General features: G+C 39.9%; 1 pseudogene; it reads right to left on the bottom strand.

Moving 5' to 3' along the window:
- Positions 1 to 631: 631 nt before the first annotated feature.
- On the bottom strand, positions 632 to 2,788 carry LOC103253199 (annotated as a pseudogene).
- Between the last annotated feature and the right edge of the window lie 3,313 nt (positions 2,789 to 6,101).

Genomic DNA, 6,101 nt, shown 5'->3' with positions numbered 1-6,101 from the left:
ACCCTGCCCTTATGGAGTTTATATTTTGGTATTCAAAGCAAGTACTCTGAAAGGATACACAAACTGCCAGGTTATGACAAAAAGTCACAATAGATAAGCTTGGCTAGGCGGCACCCAGGGAACGTGGTCAGGAGTTTTTATTAAACAAACCTCAGTTTGTTTATACTTAACAAAAATTCACTTCTTTCTTTGTTTTGGTTACCAAATAAACCCAAGGAGTTGAGCGAGACAGATATTATCATCATCCCCCTTTTCAGATTTTGAAGCAGAATATCAGAACATTTAAGTAATTTTCCCAAATCAGTAAACGGCAGCAGAGTGGTAAATTCAATACTGGGCACTCTGATGTCTGCATCCTGCCTTTCCCATGCATAAGAAACATAAAAAGGACTAAAGGGGCCAGGGGGAGGGGGGATGGAGCTTTATTTGTTGCTTAAAACAATGAAGAGTAAGTAGGAACATGTTAGGAATTACCTGTATTTCATGCCAGTGTTTCTGATACTGATGGAAAACTCCTGAATCTTTCTAGAAACAGTCAGAAATGTGCTCAGTTTCAGGCATGTACTAATATTTCTGCTGCCAAGAGACTGAAACTTAATAAAGCATGGGATATTAAATTAGAGACATTTTCTTAACCTGATGAGTGAGTTTGAGTCTCCTATGGACCAGAATATTGTCAGCAATACCTAAAAAGCCTAACAGTAAACAGAAAAATCAAAACAGATAAAGAAAGCATAAAAATTAGTGGCAAGAAAATGCTTCTTTTTGCAGATGCTGGGCCACCATCAACACTGCCTCTGAAGCCCCTGTGCTGGCAGTAGGGTGGGGACCATCTGTAGCCACAGTGGCAGTGATGTTTGTTGTTGCAGACTCCCTTCATATTGCAGGTCTCAGGAAGGCAGACATGTGACAGGACAGACAGGCTGACACACTTCTTGTGGATGCAGATCCTTCCTGGACCACACACAGTACCATCTTTCACTTCACCAGCATCAGGGATTTCCATCCTTACGTGGTAGTCAAAACCCCAGCAGGTGACACCATTGATGTGAGTGTGGTGCAAAGCAGTATGATCTTGGAGAGGAGGAATGTCTCCCACATTCTCACACCTATACTCTCCTACAAAAGATGTCAGAGGTGTGACATTTAAGGTATATTGCGCCATTTGAACCACAGTGACCAAAACGGTTTCCCTGCGAGTTGACTTCTGCATAGTAGTTCTGAGATGCACTCTGCACCTTTACCAAAAATTTCCTGGCATTGTTGGTCATGGTTGTTACATCTCTTTTGATAGCAGTAGGCATTGTCACTGCAGGCGATCCTGTCCTGCACACTATCTATCTTCTGGACACTGATGGGACGTCCCATCGCACCACTCTGGATGGTCACATTCATTGATCTGCTGCTGTCTACAGAGTTCCCCTGATGGCAGGAACTTGCAGTCTTTGCAACAAAGCCCAAAAGCACAAACAGCCTCAGGTGTCAGAGTGCAGTTCAATCGGCAACAGGGATCTTGTTCACACTCCTGTGTCGACCCACAGTCACAGTCCCCTTTCCTTCCACCATACCATTCCCACAATGCTTCAGCATGAAGACTCCCTAATCTTGGAGAATTGTGCAGACATGATCCCTGATTTAAACTGGTCTTCATGAAATCAGCATAACTGCAATTGGTGAATTTATCTGCAGGCATTCTGAAAGCATTCATGATGCAACCTGTCTCCCCACAAAAGCAGAATTTCTCATCATGCTGCATACCCAAAGTATGACCAAACTCATGGGCCACAGTGTTGGCAAAAAAAGACCAGATGTCTCCTTGGAAATTGTCAACTCCACAATCACTAGGAGGATGACATATTCCTGCAACATAGGCTAGACCAAGTATGCTTATAAGAGAATTTTTAATGAAAATATGTGGGCATCGTGCTGTAGTTGGGAAAGACTGATGTGTTTCCATTGAGAGAAATTTTCCATCATTGGGAAAACATTTCTTTGATTCCAAATTTCAATCACAATCAAAATTATATAAGTACTCAGCTGCTTATACATGGAATCAACTATGTTGACAACAAGAAATACATCCTCTTGCACCTTTGATAAGTTGCTTTGGGAGTAAATGCAGAAATCATGGTCTGCCACCACAGCAAGCTCCAAAAACTATGTGTGGGTCCACCAGTCGCCAGCAGAATTTTTTTCACATCTGAGTTCTCAGCTTTTTCAAATCCCAAGTGTTGGTATACTACTTCTTTCTCTCTTAGGCCACATCCCCTGGGTAGGAATTGTGTCTTGTTACTGTCTGTCTTAGATACCAGGTGTTCAAATGTGACAGAAACCCTAATTGGCTCAATTTCAAAAGCAAGGTCATTTATCTGCAGTAACCCTCGAAAGTCCCCAGAACAGATACTGAGGGAAACCAGGGAATCGGGGACCCCTTCCACATAGCCATGATAGTATCTGTAGACCAATCATCTGGGATGAAGGCCTCTTCCCAGAGGAGGGAATGCTGCTCTGTGTAGGTGAGCACAGGGAGGTGTGTGGACACCAACAGCTTCTTGACCTGCATGTGGACAAGGTGTTTCTGGCCTGCAAACCACAGGCTATAGGAAAGCCATCGCAGGGCCTCTGCACTTATGCCCCTGCTGGTCACCTTCAAGGGGATCACCACTTCTGGGGAAGTCAAATGCTGGGAAGGCCCAGCCCGAGAACAGCCAGGAGCAGACAGAGACACCCCAAGCCAGAGCAGCAGGAGACTAAGTCTTGTGGATGCTCCAACCTCCACAGCCACCATCATGGAGCCAACTCTGCAGAGCAGCAGAGGACTGGGTGTGGGGCTCTGTGTGTTTGGCTCCTCCCTCTGAGCTGCTCAGGGTGCAGGGCTGACCTTTATGGATCTGTGTCCTAGCAGAGGTGGAACAACAGAGCTGTAGTGCTGCAAATATAAATAAAAATGAAGATGGATGTGGTGATGGGATTGGGTAAGGAAGTTGGGAGAGCAAAGAAAAAAATTGATCAAGGAATCAAGAAAATGCTTTGATCTTTTAATTAATGGGGGTGGGAAGTGAGGAGGGTTTGGATAAGAAAATATTGGCAATGTGTTGATAAATGCTTAATTTGGAATACTTCTACTTTATAATTATCTTAATCCTTATAGGTAGCATGAAAATAATGGTAATGAAAAGTTAAAGCAAAAGTAAAGAGACAACAGTAGGGTGTTACTCTATAGCTCAGTTTGCCCATGATAGTATTGGTTTACATTTGTTGTCCTTGCAGTAACTATTGATAGAGTCCCCTTTGACTGTTGTCAAAACTGAAGACTTCCAAAACAATCACAACAACTCTTATGTCTGTTTGCATCAGTCTTATGATTTACTTTATTTTTTCTTTATCACAAAGTTATTTCCTGTCTTCCCATTGTATTCCCCCTTACTCATAACTCTATTAGACTGCAGGATCCTTAGTTGCAGGGTTTATGATTTTCACTCATTCTAGTATCCTCTGTAATACCTAGTACAGCTCTGTGTACATGAAAAATGGAATAATGGTGGTGGAGTGCCTTGGATTATAAAGAAATGCTACTTAAAGTGTATTCATACTTGATCATAATTTTTACAAGAGGAAAAACATGTATAAAAAGCTAACTTTCGCTAAGGGTGTGGGAGAACAATGTGGCTCTTCCCAGTAACTGGCAGGAGAATCCCAACGATAAAAGAACAGGCTTTCAGATGAGAAAATGAGACTCTATGCAGTTCCAAGACTGTGGGAAAAGGAAACCTATCTTATTAGGGCAAAGGCATCAGAGTGCCTGGTATTTTGGGACTGTCAAGGATGAATCCCAGTGTTGCACGAATATGTTCACCAATAGTTTTGCATGGTGGGGAGTTTCTGCACTGGCATACTGTCTGACTGGCAACACTCCTCCATTTCTGTCCTTATTCATTAAATAAGCATTTATATGTTTGGAGCATCAAAGTACAGGACATTCTGCTAGATACTAGAGAGAAAAAATAAAAATACAGAGAATTAGATGACTTATCAACTTAGTGAAAAAACTTCTGGCAGGAGCAAAAATAAGGTTTTGGGGCACATAACATTGCATTCCATATTTCATATATTTGGCCTTTTTTTTTTAGCTGAGGAGACTGTGTATTTTATTGTAGTTTTAAATTACTGACAGAAATGAGGCTAAGAAGCACTGAGCCTGTTTAGAGGCAAGTAAATAGACAATTATATAATATAATATGAACAAAAGCAGATTGACCTGAGGCTAATACAGTTTATGCTTCAGGGATCCTCACTGTACAGACCCCCATAAAGACCCTGGAAGGGACCCAGTGATGCACTTTATCAGTGTCATTAAATTAAGGGTGTTAAAAATTAGTCACTATACAAGAAAAATTGGAAATGCTTTGAAATATTACAACTTATATATAAAATTTTTAAAAGTTTTTCTAAAATTTTGCAATAATACATTTAATTATCTCACTGGCAATAACAAATTATGAAGTTGGACTTTCTTTTCTGAACTATTAATATTACAAAACACATTTTTATCAAACATGCTAGAGAAAAGAAAATGCCTTTTAGTTACTGCCACAGAAATTTCAATAAGGTAATTCTCCTAAGGGAAAAAATTAAATAAAAAGCAATTTAAGAAACTGTAGAGAAAAGGCATTATAGAAGTGTATCAGGAAATTAATTATATAAATATTGAGAGTGTTAAATTTTGTTATGTTTATGGTGTTTTTTGTCTTTTAAAATTGATAATTTGTTGTGACTTCTTTCTTATGGTAAATCGGGGTTCATTTCCATACTTTTTGGCGGTGAAATTTGGTTTTATTTTTCTTAAAGTGAGCCCTTATCTTGCACATGCAACAGGCTCTGAAATTTGATTCCACCCCTGACGGGGATAAACATATTGATGAAGGTAAGTGCAGTTTCTTATAAGAAAAAAAAGGAAGAGCATCAAAATCAAGCTAATCCAAGAAACCTTGCATAGAAGATATAAAAAGAAAGATAGAAAGATGTAAAACCCAACACCAGTCATCTCCTGGACTTTGAATCCATTTCTAATCAATGTTTTCTTTACCCTGATTGAAGTTCCCCTCTATCATCTCTCCCTACCAAGGAAAACATACACACACACAAAGCCAAACCCATCCTCAGTCTCTTCCCAGAAAGCTCCCTGTATCTACTTACCTTGTTAAACCTAAGTTTTAACAGAATTTACTGCTGGCCCGAAGGCTCACTCTGAAGAAATTCCATCCACAGAAGCTGCATGTACCACATAGTTCAGGGTCCAGGTTCCTCTTCTCCACAGCCCACAAGGCCAATACCAAAGCATTCGTCTGGAACATATTTCTATGCTGTTTTTTATTTTTATTTTTTACATTTCTCATCAACCACCCCATCATTCTTGGACAAACTTCAAAGGAGTTGGCATCTGACTGATAAAATTATTCTCTACCAAAAATCCTATCCTCATCAGAACTAATAGTAGCAAGTATATAAACAACCCATCTGAAAACCAGGAGAGTTTTCAAAGTTTTTATTTAACCACTTTAATTAAATCAAATGTCATTCAGCTTATTGACACATAGTCATAATCTATTCTTTGTGATAAAAAATTTTATATCCTGACAATTTACCAAGACTTTTCACCATTGCAAACCTGTCCAAACCCACCCATATCTACCTCTTCTCTACCTCAATCCCTATCCCAGTCTCAATGGAAATGTGACCCTTCCCCAGATTCAGGTAGTAGCCCAATTCCTTCTGGTCCAGATTATAGACCCCACTGATTTGAGGACTGGTTCTATCACTTTTCTCCACTCTCAACTCTATCTTCATCTTCTCCTATTTTACCTTTTCCTTACTGGCAATTAAAATAACCAATTTATCCCAATTTTCCCAGGACTCTCCTGGTTTTAAAATGAAAAGTCCTACATCCCAGAACTTTCCAGCCAAACTGGAATGGTTGGTCACCCTACCTCCACCTATGCTAAGCTATTCAGACCTTTAAAAAGAAAAAACAAAACAAAATTTAGGAAACTCCACATTATCCAATTGACTACTCTGGATACCAACTTATATAGAGAGCCAAA

The sequence above is a fragment of the Carlito syrichta genome, unplaced genomic scaffold (genome assembly GCF_000164805.1).
Source record: "Carlito syrichta isolate Samal-C Ts95f unplaced genomic scaffold, Tarsius_syrichta-2.0.1 Scaffold208724, whole genome shotgun sequence".
Classification (NCBI taxonomy): Eukaryota; Metazoa; Chordata; class Mammalia; order Primates; family Tarsiidae; genus Carlito; species Carlito syrichta.
Note: the sequence above shows the minus strand (reverse complement) of the source record. Positions and strands in the feature narration are given on the sequence as shown.